The following is a 20,231-nucleotide window of genomic DNA, read 5'->3' on the forward strand; positions in this document are numbered from 1 at the left end:
AAATTGAATATTTTCTACCAAATAATTTTTTATGACATTTTTGGGTCTTAAATTATATGTATTGAGGTCTTAAAATGTCTTAAAAAGCCATACTTTTAAAATGGTGCAAGAACCCTGTTGTAGAGCATGACAAAGATTTGCCAATGTAATCCCTCACCCACATGGTTATATCAGCTATTGATGGTTCCTGATGCAGTGTTGTCAGAGGAATCGGAGTTAATGAGTGTTCAGCTTAGGCTTGCACCTTTTTCAAATCCCTTCCAATCTTTCCTTGAGGAATGTGGGTTTTAAACATTTCAATAATATTCTTCCACATTTGTTGAAAAACCGGAAATCCTCCGTTCATCTTTGCTCCTTAAAGACTTTTGTGGATACTGCTTTTGTACCAAATGTTGAGATCAGGCCTCTATGGGGGCCATATCATCACTTCTTGTTCTTCTTTACACTGAAGATTTGCTGCCGTTTGCTGAAATGCAACCCCAAACCTACAAGGAACCTCCACCATGCTTGAGTGTTGCCTGCAGACACTTATTATTATTGTACTGCTCTCCTGCTCTTCAGCAAACAAACTGCCAAATATTTCAGATTTCCACTCCAGAGCATTTTTTTCTGTACCACAGTTCCTATCTTTTTGTGCATAGTTAAGTCACCACTGAATTCTGTCAGTTCTCTTTCAGGATGTAAACTTCCCCACATGCTTCATTTTCTTGTTACTAGATGCAAGCTTTCTCCCTTGCTCTTCTTCCTGGATGTGAGCCTTCCTCTTACTTGTGTAACCCCTTCCTAAAGGCGCCTAATAAAAATTTAGGGAGCGTACATGTCAATAACTGTTAATGTCTGCAAGTTAAATGTTGTCATTTCTAAAATGGACTAGCCAATGCAAACACTATAGCACGGTACCTCCAAAAATGTCCGAATACTTAATAAGTATTTATACCTCTTTTAAATAAACAGAAAATAAATGCATCATTAATATTGACCTTAGAATAATATAACAATACTCAAGTGTTTATATAAAAAAACAATACTGTAAATATAGTAAAAAACATAGGCAGAAACCACAATAAAATAAGCTTCTCAATATCTTTCTTTTAAATGCGGTCATTAGTAAATTAAAACTGAATTATTAAACAAAATAGTATCTCAAGAAAATATAGACCAGAAAATAAAAGCAAATGCACAAATGTCCTTTAAAAGATGTGTATCAGATAACCCAAAATGACCCTTTAAAAGGTCTCCGCGTCCGAGTGAGGATGGCACTAAGGTCTTCGGATTACATCCGAGCAAAACAGATTCTTGGTTCTGGATCGGAATGGAGTCTGTTTCTACACCGAAGATCTGGCGAGCGGAGTACCTCACGTCGGCAGGTATTTCCAGATCTACCGGATCCGAGTACGCCAGTGCGGATTATCCAGACGAGGTTGTACCTGGGCTGTGGACGTCGTGTGTGCCTCCAAAATCTTAGGCAGCTGGATCGGACGCCTTGGCATGTCGGCAAATCGGTGGCTCCAAAGATGGCCTTGGTTAATGCAAGATCCATCTCCAACAAGACCTTCATATTAAAGGACTTCTTCATTTCTAAAGATCTGGATTTTTTATTTGTAACTGAGACCTGGCTCAGTGTAGGTGAGTCAAGCCAACTCATCGAGCTCTGTCCAGCTCATTGTACTTTTTCCAGCACTCCTAGATCTACTGGACGAGGCGGTGGAGTGGCTGTGGTTTTCAAAAATTAGTTTAAATGTCATGTGCCATCTGTTCAGTCGTTTGCAAGTTTTGAGGTTCAATTATTAATGATTGAGTCATTTAAGCCTTCTCTTTGTGCCTTGGTATACAGACCCCCTAAACTTAATAACTCCTTTCTAGCTGATTTTGCAGAATTTTTGTCAATCATCTTGCCAACAACTGACCGGTTATTGATTCTGGGTGATTTTAATATTCATGTCTGCTGCCCAACAAAACCTATGGTAAATGATTTTAGAAATCTTCTTGACTCTTTTAATCTTACTCAATGTGTAGATGGCCCTACTCATGTACAAGGCCACACTTTAGACCTAATTCTCTCTTTTGGACTGACTCTACAGAATATTCAACTTGAGAATGCGACTTTTTCTGATCATAGGCCAATTGTATTTAACGCAATATTACCTGAACAAATCTTGCATACAAAGGTACCCAGTTATTCTTTTCGGCAAATAAATTCTCTTACTGTTTCACTTTTTTCAGAAGCATATTTGAAGAGTCCTGAAATGAGTTGTATGGAGACACTGTCCCCTCAAGTTGATGTGGATGAATTAATATCTCTGTTTTATTCTTCTTGCACTACTATTCTTGATTCTGTTGCTCCCTTTAAAACCAGACAGAGCAAACCCAGATCTCAGCCTTGGTTAACTAACTCTACCCAGACCCTTAGGTGTAAATGTAGATGTGTGGAACGAAAATGGAAAAAAGATAAGCTGCAGGTTTCTTGAGATATTTTAAAACATTGTCTGACTGATTTTCAAAATGCTGCAAAAGCAGACAGGGAAAAATATTTCTCAGAAATTGTAGCAAAAAATCATCATAGACCTAAAGTTTTATTTAACTCTTTAAATGCTGTTTTAAAGGCCCCATCTGTCACTCTTGTTGAATCAACAAAAAATTGTGAGGATTTTTTTAAATTTTTTTCTGACAAGATTGAAAATATTAGGTTGAATATAAATCCTTCCGGAATTGACTGTTCAATGGAGTTATTAGGTTCCGCTGTTTTCAATCAGTTTGAACCAATTTCTCTTTCATTTGTCAAAGACACGGTTTCCCATATGAAAACCTCGGTGTCTCCTTGTGATATCATTCCTACTTGCCTTATAAAAAAGGCAATAGATATAATAGGACCCGGTATTGTGACAATTATTAATAAGTCTATCCTCAGGCAGTGTTCCTATTTGCTGTAAGCATGCTGTTGTCCAACCACTTTTAAAAAAACATAATCTTAATCCGAGCATTCTGAGTAATTTTCGTCCCATTTCTAAATTGAGTTTTCTTTCTAAAATACTTGAAAAATCAGTCCTTTGGCAACTGACATCACACTTAACAGAAAACAATATTTTTGAACAATTTCAATCTGGTTTTAAAGCACTGCACAGCACAGAGTCTGCGTTGTTAAGGGTGATAAATGACTTATTGTTGGCTAGCGACTCAGGGAATTGTGCAGTATTGCTTCTCTTAGATCTTAGTGCCACCTTCGACACTATTGACCATGGCATTCTACTTGAACGCCTTGAGCATATGGTTGGTATACAGGGAACTGTCCTAGATTGGTTTAGATCTTATCTGAGAAATAGGACTTTTAAGATAAATATTGGAAATTGTTTTTCATCTACCGCTAACCTGAGATATGGGGTCCCTCAAGGTTCCATTTTAGGGCCAGCCCTTTTTTCATTATACATGCTCCCTCTTGGTAATATTATTAGGAAATATAGTATATCATTTCATTGTTTTGCAGACGACACCCAGATCTACTTGCCCATTAAACCAAGTGACCCTTCAGCCGTAAATTGTCTCAGTGAATGCCTAAATGAGATAAAAACATGGATGGCCAAAAATTTTCTTCAACTAAATGAACAGAAATCAGAAATCCTTTTATTTGGCCCCACTAAAGCTACTGAATCAGTATCTCAAAAATTGAACAATTTGATAAGTTGTGTAAAGAACAGTATCAAAAACCTTGGTGTTATCATTGACCGAGATTTCAGTTTTGACAAACAAGTCAATTCTGTTGTAAGGAGTAGCTTTTTCCAGCTTAGAGAAATGTCAAAAATAAAGCCTTTTCTCTCTTTTCAGGCCCAGGAACAAATTATTCACGCTTTTATATCATCACGTTTAGATTACTGTAATTCATTGTACTTGGGCATAAATAGAACCTCTTTGGCTCGACTACAGTTGGTACAAAATGCAGCGGCGAGAATGCTGACAGGCACTAAGAAAAGGGACCACATCACTCCGATCTTAGCCTCACTGCATTGGCTTCCTGTCTATTTTAGAATACATTTTAAAATTCTATTATTTGTTTTTAAAGCATTACATGGGAAAGCACCATCTTATATAAATGACTTACTCTGCCCTTATTCAGCTCCACGGTCTCTGAGATCTTCTGACCAATTATTGCTGGCGGTTCCTCGTTCTCGGCTAAAGCTGAGAGGTGATCGAGCTTTTTCAGTTGCAGCTCCTAGACTATGGAACAGTCTTCCCTTTGACATTAGATCTGCCCCGTCCCTTACAACTTTTAAGTCCAGACTTAAAACCTATCTTTTTACTTTAGCTTTTTAAATTTTTCATGCTGTATGTTTGTGTTTCATGTTGTAAATGATTTTATTTTTCCTTTATTTTATCATTGTGTACAGCACTTTGGTCGACTAGTCGTGTTAAATGTGCTATAGAAATAAACTTACTTACTTACTTAAATTGTCTTATGGTTATGTTAGTACCAGGGTATACAAGCGCATGTAATTAAGAAACGTTGGGGCACTTTAGAAGATCCAAAACGCAGGTGTCAGTGAATCAGAAGATTCAATTGAACCGATACTCACAGATCCATGAATCTCACACAGGAACCAGTTGAACATCCACAGCAACAGCTGAAGAGTACTCACTTATTATCCACACGTTGCACAAAGCACTCAGTTCACTCGTAGCTGCAGTCCTCTTGGCTCGTCCAAGACAGCTAGCAACTCACTTCACGTGTCGTCCGCATTTAACGATTCACACGTGTCCAAGCGATTTACGAAGCTCGAATTTGTTGTTCTCGGGTTTCCCTCGGTAACGTTACTGAACTCGAGATAAAACGCACACCTGCACCTTTACACATGAACTGTCCAGTGACCGAAAACAACCCGAAAGTTAATGTTTCGGCCGATATACTTTCTATATTAAGTCTCCAAAACACTACTGAGGAGCAACTAAACTCGAAGAGAAAATATTACGAGAGCGGTATCACGGGTCACAACTCACGTCTGTCCCCAACACACATCTTTTCTTTTGCCCGCCCATCCTCAATGCTGATTGTCTAGCAACGGAGCAAACATGCTCTCAGGTCACCTGAATGGTCAACATTTGTAAAGAGGAACAGGAAACCAACAGGTAAATGGCGCTAAAAGAGAAAAGGACTCTGGGAATCTAAGTTCTATAACTCTTAACATGAAAAGAAATAAATATATATGGCATATTTTAAGGAGTCCTACACCTGGATCATCTATTCTACATTGTACACTCCAAATTTGCATGCCACCCTGGGACCAACTGAACAGAGTCCTTTCTGAGAAAACATTTCTGGTGGCCTTCGCTGGAAGTGAACATGAGGGAGTTTGTGGTCATCTGCCCTACATGTGCTCAGAGCAAGGCCAGCATGTCTTTGTATACCTAGACGATATGCTGATCTTTTCCTGAACCCCCAAAAAGCATGTTGTGTATGTCTGTCCAGTTCTGACCTGCTTGCTGGAGAACTATTACAGCTACTGTATTTGTAAAAGCTGAGAAATGAGTTTCATGTGGACACGATTAGCTTCCTTGCTGTAAGGCCCTGGGATCATCAGTCAGCCTTTTGTCAGGGATTCAACCCAATCTAATGGACAAGCTGAAAGGGCTAATCAATAACGGAGGCTGATATGTGCTGTGTGACAGTGGATCACTTACTGTGCCTGGGTGGAATATGCCTATAACTACCTTACCTGTTCTGCTACTGGGCAATCCCTATTTGAGGCCTCTAGGCTATCAGCTTCCCTCATTCCCTAAGCAGGAACTAGATTTGGTGGTTCCCTTGGTTGAACACCACAACAAATAGTTTAAAACAAGTTATATACACTATATTGCCTAAAGTATTCGCTCACCCATCCAAATCATTGAATTCAGGTGTTCCAATCACTTCCATGGCCACAGGTGTATAAAACCAAACACCTCGGCATGCAGACTGCTTCTACACACATTAGTGAAAGAACGGGTCGCTCTCAGGAGCTCAGTGAATTCCAGCGTGGTACCATGATGCCACCTGTGCAACAACCTTGCTACTAATTATAGTCAACTGTCAGTAGTATTATAACAAAGTGGAAGTGGTAGCCACGTAAAATGACAGAGCGGGTAAGCAGATGCTGAGGCTCATAGTGCACAGAGGTCGCCAACTTTCTGTAGAGTCAATCGCTACAGACCTCCAGACATCATGTGACCTTCAGATGAGCTCAAGAACAGAGCGTAGAGCTTCATGGAACAGGTTTCCATGGCTGAGCAGCTGCATCCAAGCCTTACATTACCAAGTGTCCAATGTATCTGACACCAATGCAAAGTGTTGGAAGCAGTGGTGTAAAGCATGCCGCCACTGGGAGGTATAATGTTTTTATTAAATAAAAAAAAAGTATTACACTCATTCAAGCACAGAACAAGAACATTTAGCAAAATCACTGAAATCCATGATCTGACATAACATGTCTATTACAAGTCTATTTAGACCAATATTAATTTTGATTTCCTTTCCCAATACTGTTAAACAAAATTAATAAAATGGATTATGACCTTTAATAAATATGCAGTAATCAAACTGTTTGAATGTATTTTACAGGAGAAAAAGATGAAGCTTGGAGCAGCAGAATCTGGATCAAAATCTGTCCATGAAGTTGTTGGCGGCCCCCGAATCTACCCAGGCCGCCACATTGTCAGACAGCCCCCCTTCCCAAGTAAGAGTGGCCCTTAAAGCAAGACCTGAAATGGGAGCATTAAACCGGCCTCGGCCCGAGCTCCCGTTTAGGGACGGGCCGGTGCGTTTCCCGATCGCGACCATTTTGAGGTGTTGGGAAGCGTGGTCTGAAACGTGCTCGTGTGGTGGGGTACCGGGCCGCCTCAGCCCTTTTCTGGGCCTGTTGCTTCAGACAGAGGTCCAGGCGACTGACCACCTCATATAACTGTGTCAAGTAGGCGGGGAGGTCTCGGGTGGCCAGCTTGTGTTTTTCGCTGAGCCCTCTAAGAGCGGCCTGGTCCCACCCGCACTCAGCGGCTAGGGTCATAAACTCAATTAAGTAGTCACTGACCGGCCGTGATCCCTGACTCAGTTCCAACAGCCAGGGCCCCGCCTCCTTCCCTCCCCTTGGAGCATAAAAGGTGTCCATCAGTGCTTTTGAGAATTCCTCGACTGAAGTACACCTGTTACCACAACGCTGTGGCCCAGAGCAAAGCACGGTCGAACAGAAGCGGGATCATATAAGCCACCTTAGAGCGTTCAGTGGGAAAACGAGAGGCCTGTAGCTCGAAAACGAGGGAGCACTGTAGGACAAAACCCCTGCATCAATGAATCTTCCCCGCGAAGAGTTCTGGAGGGGCGATGGGGGGTTCGGGGTTATGGGTGTGAGGCAAAGTGCTGCCCGAAGGCTGGGAAACAGCCAGCATGCTGAAGCGCTCGACCAGCTCTTTCAGCACACTTTCATGCAGATGAGTAACTGACTCCTGCAGCTTAATGGCCTGCTGCAGGGCTGTGTGACCCGCTGAGTCCATTGTTGGTCACACCCTTCTGTTATGATTTGGCTAGAGAGAGAGGACTCAATCGCAGGCTGTCGGCCCAAGAGGGGAGGGGCCGCAGCTAGACAATGAATCGGTGAACCCAACTCAGAAATAAACTCAACGAAAAAGGGCCGGGCCAGCCCAAGGCAACTGAAATAAGTAAACTAACAATACAAGAGGTTCACGCTAAGTGAAACTCAAAAAGAAACTTCAAAGCCCATTAAATGAAAAGTTCACACTAAGGTGAGCTTTATATAATTCGCCACTCGCTGCACTTATTTCTGTGCAACGAGCGGGGTTCGAACCGTGGAGTTCCGGCACACCATCACTATGGCTTAACCAGGTGTGCGATAGCGCCACTGGTGTGATGAGCGCCAGCTGCTAATTTAAGGACAAACAAAAGGGTCGCTTCATTTTGCGAACTCAAACATAGGAAATATATATTAAGTCAGCTGGAACTTATAAGTATATTTTTTGTCAACTAAGTGTTTGTATCAATAAGTATTTAAATAAATTTAAATAGAGAGCATAATCGTAAAACCAGAGCGTGTATATACGCGCACCACTTCGGGAGCGTGGGGCTCGGTTATCTGCTTATGCACTTTCTTTTGCGGCACTTCAGGATGAAACCGCGATACCCCAACAAAGGAATAGAGGAAAGGGCTCCCGTTAACCGTGCCGCAAAAGTAAGAACTTTTAACTCTAGATCCCGGTAGGGAAAGATTGGGGTGCGAAAACCCCCTCTCGGAAGGGGGGAAAGGTTAGGACTCAGCCTCAGTGTACGAGGCGAAGCTAGAGAGTTCTGCTGGATCTCCAGCAACGAAGAAGGCAGAGCGAAAGGGTAAGAGATTAAAGAGGGCGATTCCCCTGGTTGAATTAGGGGAACGCAGAGGAATCACAACACACCTAACTCTGTCCCTGAATCACTTTTATTACCTCAGCCCTGGGGCTAACCGCAAACTCTCTATGAGACCTTGCGTTACCAGTTTCCCTGACCTGCCGTGCAAGAGAGCACAAAAGAGGGTGTGACGAGGAAGCCTGACTGAGCGCCTCCTTAAATACCCACTCAGCCAGGTGTTCCTCGTCGGCGCTGATTGCCAGAAGGTAATTTGGGGATTGTAGTTCTTCTACCTCTGGATGGTGCATGAACTGCGCGCCCTCGGGTGGCCACCTGGGGAAGTTTGTGCAGTTGGCTCCCCCTGGTGGGCGCAGATGGAGTTGATTGGCCTTCAGCAATGGGGACGCTGGGAGCGGCCAAGTGAGCCGCGGATTGGTTCCCTCCAGTAGCCACGGAGGGAACAGGCCGACTCCTAACATATCTAACATATTTTAATCATTAAACCTTGGTAATTTAGAGCAGCACATTTAAAGCAAACCCAGAACTTGTGGACACATGGAGAACATACAAAACTCATCACAGTGCTTGTAGGCAGAATCAAAATTCGATCCTATAGTCCCTATATTGCAGATACCTATAGGACCTATAGTGCAGGAGCCACGCTACAATCTGTGTTACCAGCCATCATACACCTGTTTGTAACATTAAAATCTTGTTTATTATTAACAGAAATATTCAGGAATAAATAAATCCCTAACTAACTGAGTATATCATGAAACATTATACACATCATTCTGTTATCAGTATGAATGTAGGATTAACAGCTATTATTCTGCATGATCCATGTAGTATCATGTTGCTGTAGACAGGTTAAGAGATTTTATTCTTACGTTTTTATTCAGAGTGATTTACAATTGTGAGCAGGGGTGAGCTAACACTAGTTCCATCATGATCAGTTAGGATGAAATAAATAATCATTTGTACTTTAAAGTGTTTATTATCTTCATCACACAAAATTTGTTACAAAATTTTGACTCCAGCTCTAACATTTATCCAGCAGAAACAGAATTGGTAAGCAGGTCTAAGTTTATCTTTGCATTCATGGTTTAAAACTCAACATACATATATACAACCCCAAATCAAATAAGTTGGGAAAGTAGGAGTCATGCAAATATGATGAATTCTGCAACACATTCCAAATTGCTACAGTAAAGCATTTGTAAAGTTGCTATTTCTTTTTACAACACCTGAAGGATGTTTTGGCACAGAGGAAAGCTAGAAATGAAGTTTGTGTTTGAAGTGTAATTGTCCTGCAAACACATCTTAACTTGTGCAAGAGTACTCTGTTGGGGACAGGTCAGGACTGCTGGACAGATGCCTCTAAGCCCTTGTCATCACTTCTGGACATGGTTAACATAAGGTTCCTTTTTTGCACAGTAAAGTTTTAAGTGGAATTTGTGCAGTAACTCTGTATTGTAGTGCTTGACAAAGGTTTGCTAAAGTAATCCCTCACCCACATGGTAATATCAGCTATTGATGATTCTTGATGCAGTGTTGTCAGAGGAATCGGAGATAACGAGTGTTCAGCTTGTAAAGTGCGCTGCGGGAGACGGGACACCGGAAATAGCCGGCGTATATAACCAAAATACGGGGGCTGCACGGAATCGCACCAGCTGTCCCTACTGAAGAGAACCAAAACCCTGAATTACCTCAGCCTTACGACCTACACACCCTTACGCCCTAGAAGCGCTGGGGGTAACCTGGTTGTCCCTAAAAAGAGAGCGGTGTCGTGCATGCGAACAAAACAAAGGAAAAGGTGCGACGCCTGCAGCCTGGCGATGCCCCCTTAAATAGGGAGATGGCAGCTGCGGGCCATTAGCCCTATCGAGCTGGCCGCCTATTTGGGGCCAAGCTCCTTGTTGTTCTGTAACGCCTGCGACGCTGGGAACTGGTGGTTCACCAGACATCGCAGGCACCCTAACAGTACCCCCCTTTAGGGACAGCTCCCGAGGTCCCAAGAACCGCGGTCCGGTTTCGTCGGAACTCGCGGATCAGTTCAGGGTCCAGGATCTGACGAGCCGGTACCCATGAACGCTCCTCGGGGCCATAACCTTCCCGATCCACCAAGTATTGGGTGCTACCCTGCACCCTCCTGCTATCCAGGAGGCGGCAAACCGTGAATGCAGGGGCACCCTGGATGATACGAGGGGTGGGAGGTTGGGGATGGGGTCTAGCTCCCTCGCACGCAAATGGGCAAAGTTGGGAGACATGAAAGGTCGGATGCGCCTTCACCCTGGGAGGCAGCTCCAACCTATATGTCACCGGATTTATCCGTCTGACCACCTTAAATTGCCTGCAGTAAGGCACTGAAGCATCTTGCCTAGATCTTGAATAACTCGTTCCGACTGCCCTAAAATGGACTAGCTTCCTTGCTGTAAGGCCCTGGGAGCATCAGTCAGCCTTTTGTCGGGGTTTCAACCCAATCTAATGGACAAGCTGAAAGGGCTAGTCAATAACGGAGGCTGATATGTGCTGTGTGACAGTGGATCACTTACCGTGCCTGGGTGGAATACGTCCAAAACTCCCTTACTTGTTCTGCTACTGGGCAATCCCCATTTGAGGCCTCTTTAGGCTATCAGCTTCCCTCATTCCCAGAGCAGGAACTAGATTTGGTGGTTCCCTTGGTTGAACACCACAACAAGTAGTTTGAAATGTGTTATATACACTATATTGCCTAAAGTATTCACTCACCCATCCAAATAATTGAATTCAGTCGTTTCAATGACTTCCATGGCCACAGGTGTATAAAACCAAACACGTCGGCATGCAGACTGCTTCTACAAACATTAGTGAAAGAATGGGTTGCTCTCAGGAGCTCAGTGAATTCCAGCGTGGTACCGTGATGCCACCTGTGCAACAAGTCCAGTTGTAAAATTTCCTAGCTACTAATTATAGTCAACTGTCAGTAGTATTATAACAAAGTGGAAGCGATTGGGAACAACAGCAACTCAGCCACCAAGTAGCAGCCCACGTAAAATGACAGAGTGGGTCAGCGGATGCTAAGGCTCATAGTGCACAGAGGTCGCCAACTTTCTGTAGAGTCAATCGCTACAGACCTCCAGACATCATGTGACCTTCAGATGAGCTCAAGAACAGAGCGCAGAGCTTCATGGAACGGGTTTCCATGGCCGAGCAGCTGCATCCAAGCCTCACATTACCAAGTGTCCAATGCATCTGACACCAATGCATGTTGGAAGCAGTGGTGTAAAGCATGCCGCCACTGGGATGTATAATGTTTTAATTAAATAAAAAAAGTATTACACTCATTCAAGCACAGAACAAGAACATTTAGCAAAATCACTGAAATCCATGATCTGCCATAACATGTCTATTACAAGTCTATTTAGACCAATATGACTTTTGATTTCCTTTCCCAATGCTGTTAAACAAAATTAATAAAATGGATTATGACCTTTAATAAATATGCAGTAATCAAACAGTTTGAATGTATTTTACAGGAGAAAAAGATGAAGCTTGGAGTAACAGAACCTGGTTTAAAATCTGTAGAAAAGATAAAAACAGAACAACTTTTAACTAGACTTCATCTACTGGACAAACAGAAACTAAAAATGAAAACCTCAGATGTTCTTCAGCTCACTTCTCTTTCATTACATTGCCAAGAACCTTGTGAAGAAAAAAATTTGGTTCAAACTTTCCTACAAAGGTTGTTAATGATGGATTACAGAGCAAGATACATCATTACCAAAGAAGAAGCCACTGTTTTAAACCCTCCTTCTCCAGATACAGATGAAGAAGAAGGTGATGAATTTGATGAGTTTTTTGGCAAAAAAGCCTCATCTTTTGATGATGAGAGTGTAAAAAATTCTATCCATCCCATGGATCTTCAGATGGCGGTGTTCAACTGCTCAGACAATTTCCTGAAGCAGCTAATAGTGACTAAACTCTCTCAGTGTCAGTACGCTCTGCCTCTACTGGTGACAAATCAATTTACTGGAAAGATCGAGTTTCCTCTGTGGACATTTTGGCAAATTATTAAAAGTTGGAAAACCACTGACACTTCTGGTACCAAGATCAGTAAAACCCAGCATGTTTATGAAGCAGAAACTCCAATGGTGGCGTTCTTCAGGTTAGGAGACGTGTCCTTTTCCAAGTCTCAGCTGATGAACAGCTTGATCAATGAGAAGCATCAGACATTCTTCCACAGACACTGTCGTGGCAGCATTAAAAACCGTCTACTGATTGATGGAGTTGTGGAGATTGCTTGGTACTGTCCATCTGGAAATAAAACTGATCATTTTACTGACTGTGTTGCTTTCTGTAATCTACATGGTGATGCAGAAAGCAGTAAAGAACAACTGGATATTCTGACTGAAATGTCGTCTGTAAATGTTGTTCTTTTATCTGATCCTAAAAATGAAAGAAATAAGGAGATGCTACAGAAGCTACTAAACGACCCCAAACCACTCATCTGTCTCCTTTTTGAGGATCAATCAGGTGTCAGTAAGATTAAGAATAGAATATACAGAATTGGTCTAAAAGACAGAAATCAGTCAGACGTATCTGAAAACCTCAGAACAACCATCACAGAGTGTCTGTCCAAGTCATCTTCAGTTTTTAAACTTGAGGATTTATACAAAAACAATGAGATCAGCAAAGATGTAGATGATCCCGAATGCAGGAAAGGAAAATAAGCTGCACTAGAGATAACAAAACAACTGGAGGGGAAGGAAATATCCACATTAAAGGAAACATACCTGCCCTGTCAAGGCATGAGTGGTGTCAGATAAACAAAGACTCACATCGACTTCAAGGAAACAATTTAGAAATGCAAAAGAGTGAAAAACAAACACAAATGAAACAAATCCGTGAACAGCAACAAGAAAATGGAGTCTCTGTCTTCATGAAGAAATTTATTTCCTCACTGAATTCTCTATCAGTAAATGAAAAAATGTTCTTTATTAAATGGTTCAAGATTCTACTGGACAAACAAACCTCAGATGATCTTTCAAATCTTCATCACAAGTACAATGAAACATGGACAAGGGTTTTAGACCTCAAAAAGAAACATGATGAATCAGGAAAGATGAAGACTGAGCAAACAGAACTTGAGGAAATATCTGAAAAACTAAATGCAGCAACATTTGGTCTGGAACACATCTTCAGAGAGATGGGTCAAATATATGAGTCAAGTCAAAAAACATCTGGAGAAAAAAGCATCTCCAATCTCCCCAAACTTGCTGCAGAACTCATAAAATCTGGTCTTCCAATGGAGTTGATGGATGGTGATGCTGCTCATGTTCCTCTGATTTGGGTTTCAGCAGTTCTAGATGAACTCATAAAGAAACTGGGAGACCAGAGAGTCTTTGTGCTGTCAGTTCTAGGGATTCAGAGCACAGGAAAATCCACCATGCTAAATGCCATGTTTGGACTCCAGTTTGCTGTCAGTGCTGGAAGGTGCACCCGAGGAGCCTTCATGCAGCTGGTCAGAGTATCAGATGAGATAAAGGAGCAGCTGAAGTTTGACTACATTCTTATTGTAGATACTGAAGGTCTTAGAGCACTTGAGCTTGCAGGAAAATCCACTCGTCATCATGATAATGAACTTGCAACATTTGTTGTAGGTCTTGGAAATCTAACTTTGATCAACATATTTGGTGAGAACCCTGCTGAGATGCAGGAGATTCTTCAGATTGTTGTTCAGGCCTTCCTGAGAATAAAGAAGGTCAAACTGGATCCCAGATGTATGTTTGTCCATCAGAATGTTGGTGACATCACAGCAAGAGAGAAGAACATGGATGGCAGGAGACGTCTACAGGAAAAACTGGATGAAATGACAAAATTAGCTGCTAAAGAGGAAGACAGTGAAGCTAAGTGCTTCAGTGATGTTATTGCTTTCAATGTACAAGATGATCAGTATTTTGCACAGCTCTGGGAGGGCAGCCCACCAATGGCTCCACCAAACCCCTCATACAGTGAAAATGTTCAGAAGCTAAAGAGAGCTATTTTCACAAATGCTACCAAGTCTCATAGTATGAAACTCTCAGAGTTTAAATCACACGTAAGTGATCTGTGGAAGGCTCTACTGAACGAGAACTTTGTTTTTAGCTTCAAAAACACACTGGAGATTGCAGCCTACAGGAAACTAGAAACTGAGTTTGGAAAATGGACCTGATCCCTCAGAAGTGCTATGTTAGAACATGAAAAAAAACTGCACAACACAATTAAAAACAGAAAACTGCAAAAGATTGAGGACAAAGACCTTTATGCTCACATGAAGAAGACCAAAGAAGAAGTGGAGAAATCAATGAAGTGTTACTTTGAAGAGGACAAGGACAAAGACATTTTAATTCAGTGGAAAGTGAGATGTGAACAGAGAATTAAACAACTTCTTCAAGATCTTGTCAAAAATGCAAAAACAAACCTGAATGATTTACTTCAACAGCAAAAAGAACGAAAAGCTTTTAATCACAAAAAGACAGAGTATGATGAAAAGCTCTTCAATATGAGTAAAGCACTTGCTCTACAACTAAAAAGCACAGAAACTGATGAACGAGTCCTCAGACAGAAATTTGATAAAGAGTGGAACAAATGGGTCTTTGATCTAACACAAGACACACCTGTAGAGAAACCTTTTGATGTTTGGGAGGATGTGATACAGATTCTATCTGAAGGTAATGAACAAGCTGCTGTGTGTAAGCGAATACCTCAGGAAGATTACACAAAGATAGACAGACTGGGAGATTATTCACGTTACATTTTGAAGAAATCAATGCTAGAGAAAGTTACATCTGTATTTACACAGGATGAATTGAGTCCTTTTGAAGCCCAGGAGTCAGTGAGGAACCTAATCAACAATGTCATCCAAGAATCTGAGGATTTAATCAAGAAGATCTGCAGCAAAATTACAGAACTGGGGTACAAAAACAGCTACATTCAGGAAATAACTGACCAGGTCAAACACAGAGTTGAACAATATCACAGTGAGAACAAGAAAATAAAGCTGAAAAAGGAACTCACTCTGGATCTCTGTCTTCATGTGTGTAAACTTGCAGATTCCAAATTCACCAAGATCCACCAACAGTTCAGAGATGAAAATGATGTAAAATTGTATCTGGAAAAGCAGAAACCACAATATTACAGCGTCTTCCAAAACTACTGCAGAGGAGCAACAACCACAACAGTATTTGGTGAACTTGTCTACAACAATCTTGTACCAGCCATGCTGGAAGCAGCCTACAATAAAACTGCTATTGATCTGTCAACACAGATGAGCTCAGACATGCCAGAATTTAATGGTAACAGGTCACAGCTTGAGAAACACATCCTGAAATCTCTGGCAGAGCAGGAGAACTTTGAGAAGTACATGGAGTACATCCACCGTCCCAAGAAACACATTGAACGGTTCATTACAGAAAATGTTGATAAATACATCACTGAAAATAACAGCAAGGTTCTGGATCTTCTCAAAGGAAATCTGAAACACAAAGAGCAGAAAGTGATGAACGCCGTGAACATCACAACTGAAGAAGTGAAGAACAGCTGTGGTGATGCAAACATGTGGCTGAGAAGTTTGAAGAATTCACTAACATGAGCTGAGCTTAAAAGAAATAACCTGCACTGGCCTGGAGGAAATTACAGATTTAGATTTTCTTCAGCAGGTTGTGTGTGAAGGTCTCACAAAGATGATGTCAAAACAACATAAAAGCATCAACAGTGTAACAGACATCAACATGGAGAAGTTCAGGAAGAAACCAGATGAGATTCTGATTGAACATCTCTGTCAGTGCTGCTGGGTTCAGTGTCCATTCTGTAAAGCCGTCTGCACCAACACAATGGAGGATCATGATGGAGGTCACAGTGTCCCCTTCCACAGAGTAAATGGAATCATAGGAATGAAGTACAGATACACAACAAATCTCTGTGCTGATATTTGTACAACTTTAGTACAAAGTGATCAAAGGTTCCACCCCTGTCATGATTCAGATGTGTCAGTAGCCTACAAAATCTACAAAAGAGCAGGAGGAAAATATGCTGAGTGGAGCATCACTCCTAATAATTCAGAGCTCACATACTGGAAGTGGTTTGTGTGCAAATTCCAAACAGACCTGGAAAAGTACTATGGTAAAACATTCCAGGGAAAGGGAAAGATTCCCACTGCATGGAGAAACTACAAAAGAAAATAAGTTTTTAAGAGCTTGGATGATTACATCTGAAGAATAAGACACACACAAACACAATATATGTGTACACACAAACTCTACAAACACAGACACACATGGGGTGTGTTTGAAAAGCTAGCTCTCTTTCTACATAAGTGCATTTTACGCCATCCTATGTGCACTCCCGAGAAGGAGGCTGTTCGAAATCCTAGATGCCTTAATAAGCTGTCCAGTTAGGTATCTTAAAATTTAATTGTAATTTTGTCTCAAGAACGAGTGAGCATTGGAAGCATCCTTGGTGATCAAGGCAATCCCAGCATTCAATGCAGCATAACTTTTCTCACAGAAAAAATAAAAAAAGTCATTTTATATAAATAGTAAATCAGAGTTATTTTCAAATGTAAATAATTTTTTTTATTGATATTTAACTTGTATAAACTTGTACAACAAGTGTTTTTATTTGCAAGTTCGGGCTTGTCAGCGAATGTAACCGTTTTCGTTACATGAAGGGAGATGTTAGTTGACATGCTAGCACTCTGTGCCACCCCATACCATTGGTTTGAATGGCATGAGGCTAACTGTGTTAGCTTAGTAAGCAAAACCCAATGGTATCGCTGTCTAAGAATAACCTGACTTATAAGTCATTGACTTATTAGAATCCTCTCTACTGAGGCAGCTGCCTATGTAGGCAGTAAGACAGCAAGGCAGCTCACTAGGTTTTCGGACACACCATATATGTGTACACACAATATATACACACAAACTCTACATACACAGACACGCATAATATATGTAAACACAAAAGATTCATAGTGATTACCTATTAGCATGATCAGATGAGTAATCATTTATATTCTCAGTGTTTTATAAAAAGTAATTTTGAGTTTCATGGTTGTGGGATTTATAGATTAGTAGGATGTGCATGAATTTGATCTTTTTCTTCTTAATGAATGTAATAATAATTGTGGTTTTAAATGTAAGTGCATGTAACAATAAATAAAGATCAACATCTCAAAGCTCACCAACAATTTCACTAAAACTTTATTCAGTATTTCTAATGATTCTAATGTAGAAATGTCTCCAAAATACAAATAAAGCTGAATTCTAAATTCTGCACCAGTTTCTGATGAACTGATTATTACCCAAAGGTAAATGAATTTCAGCTAAACAACATTATTGCTTTTTGTTTATAAATGCATATTCTGAATTTGATGCAACAATGTCAATGAGGCTGTGTTCCAGACTGTATCACACCTATTAATAAGATAAGATAAGATAAGATAATCCTTTATTAGTCCCACAATGGGGAAATTCACATCGTTAAACAAGAAATGGTAACATGCTCCCTAAGGAGCACACTATGGTAACATGAAAAAAAGCTCCTTACAGCACACAAGCACATATAAACATAACATAACATAGTCACACAACGAGCCACGGGATTAGGGGTGTAGGGATAGGAAAGTAACCAACTACGACAAGTGGCCCCAGCGATTCGCAGCCAGTGTGCCAGCGCGCACTGCAGACCCGTCCTGCCGTATTGGTGGGATTAAGCTAAGAGAGTGGAGACGTTGGGTTGGGGTTCGGGAAAAATTCTGTCAATCCTCCATTCCTGCAGCAAGAAAAGTCTGTACAAAGTCTGTACAAGTTCACGATAACATGGCTTTGGTCTTTCTGCCCCGAATGAAAAACAGTCAGTGAAGGGGGGTAGGTACATCGCAGCAGGTCCTCTGGGAATTTACTTATCAGCGAGGCCATAGCTGATAACAGGGGAGCCAAGAGCAGAAATGACTATTGTTTTGTCTGAGCAAAAATTTACACACTCTCAGAATTTATGCGTCTCTGGTTCATCTCATTTCGCAAAACCGTTAGTTTCTCCAAGATTGAATCCATATTGCGACTAATATTCACAGTCTGAGTTCCAATGGCTTTGCCCACCAGATCAATCAAATTGGGCAGTTTCTGGGGACCTTTGATAACTGACCCAACTCTTTTAATTTCCCGATACAGCAGAGCAAAGCCTAGTCCAATCAGCAAGAACCCCACACTCAAAATTCCGAATAGGTAAACATCCTCTACGTCCTCCAACGAAAGAGGTGCCAGGCACACGACCCTCCACTTCCCCCACGAGTTCATCGCGTATCCTGCCATCTGCGTTCCGTCGGGGCATGTGGGTTCCCCCAAACCCGAACTTCTCGATGAGAAGATGGTGTCAATAGCATTCAGAGACCATTTAACCAATTCCATAATTTGTTCTTTGAGGAGCTGTGCTAGGAAAAACTCTGTAGAGTAGAGTAGACGAGACAGTACGATACAGGAGAAGCTAAGCAGGGAAGATAGGGGAGGAGGAGGGAAAAGTGCGTCCGTCATCCACGAGAGCGAAGCAAGAAGAAGATAAATATAGCAGATAAAAATAGTACTTATGCTGTTAATAGTGCACTAGTTAATGTGCACTACATAGTGTGTCAGGGTTAAATTGCTGACACAGCCCAAAAACTTTAATTTATTGTTTTATCAGAAAGAGGAATAATTTTATTACTTTAAAACTTAAATGTGTTATAAGGAGACAGACGGACCCAAGGATGCAGAGTATAGAAATAAAGTTTATTAAATAATAAATATATACAGTGTATCACAAAAGTGAGTACACCCCTCACATTTCTGCAAATATTTCATTATATCTTTTCATGGGACAACACTATAGACATGAAACTTGGATATAACTTAGAGTAGTCAGTGTACAACTTGTATAGCAGTGTAGATTTACTGTCTTCTGAAAATAACTCAACACACAGCCATTAATGTCTAAATAGCTGGCAACATAAGTGAGTACACCCCACAGTGAACATGTCCAAATTGTGCCCAAATGTGTCGTTGTCCCTCCCTGGTGTCATGTGTCAAGGTCCCAGGTGTAAATGGGGAGCAGGGCTGTTAAATTTGGTGTTTTGGGTACAATTCTCTCATACTGGCCACTGGATATTCAACATGGCACCTCATGGCAAAGAACTCTCTGAGGATGTGAGAAATAGAATTGTTGCTCTCCACAAAGATGGCCTGGGCTATAAGAAGATTGCTAACACCCTGAAACTGAGCTACAGCACGGTGGCCAAGGTCATACAGCGGTTTTCCAGGACAGGTTCCACTCGGAACAGGCTTCGCCAGGGTCGACCAAAGAAGTTGAGTCCACGTGTTCGGCGTCATATCCAGAGGTTGGCTTTAAAAAATAGACACATGAGTGCTGCCAGCATTGCTGCAGAGGTTGAAGACGTGGGAGGTCAGGCTGTCAGTTCTCAGACCATACGCCGCACACTGCATCAACTCAGTCTGCATGGTCGTCATCCCAGAAGGAAGCTGACGCACAAGAAAGCCAGCAAACAGTTTGCTGAAGACAAGCAGTCCAAGAACATGGATTACTGGAATGCCCTGTGGTCTGACGAGACCAAGATAAACTTGTTTGGCTCAGATGGTGTCCAGCATGTGTGGCGGCGCCCTGGTGAGAAGTACCAAGACAACTGTATCTTGCCTACAGTCAAGCATGGTGGTGGTAGCATCATGGTCTTGGGCTGCATGAGTGTTGCTGGCACTGGGGAGCTGCAGTTCATTGAGGGAAAGATGAATTCCAACATGTACTGTGACATTCTGAAACAGAGCATGATCCCCTCCCTTCGAAAACTGGGCCTCATGGCAGTTTTCCAACA

At 41.6% G+C, this 20,231-nt stretch overlaps 1 pseudogene; it reads left to right on the forward strand.

Annotated features, from left to right (window-relative positions):
- The first annotated feature begins 11,880 nt into the window (after positions 1-11,880).
- Positions 11,881-16,587, forward strand: LOC134302379 (interferon-induced very large GTPase 1-like; annotated as a pseudogene).
- Positions 16,588-20,231: the final 3,644 nt, after the last annotated feature.

Source organism: Trichomycterus rosablanca, chromosome 2, assembly GCF_030014385.1.
Source record: "Trichomycterus rosablanca isolate fTriRos1 chromosome 2, fTriRos1.hap1, whole genome shotgun sequence".
NCBI classification, from domain to species: domain Eukaryota; kingdom Metazoa; phylum Chordata; class Actinopteri; order Siluriformes; family Trichomycteridae; genus Trichomycterus; species Trichomycterus rosablanca.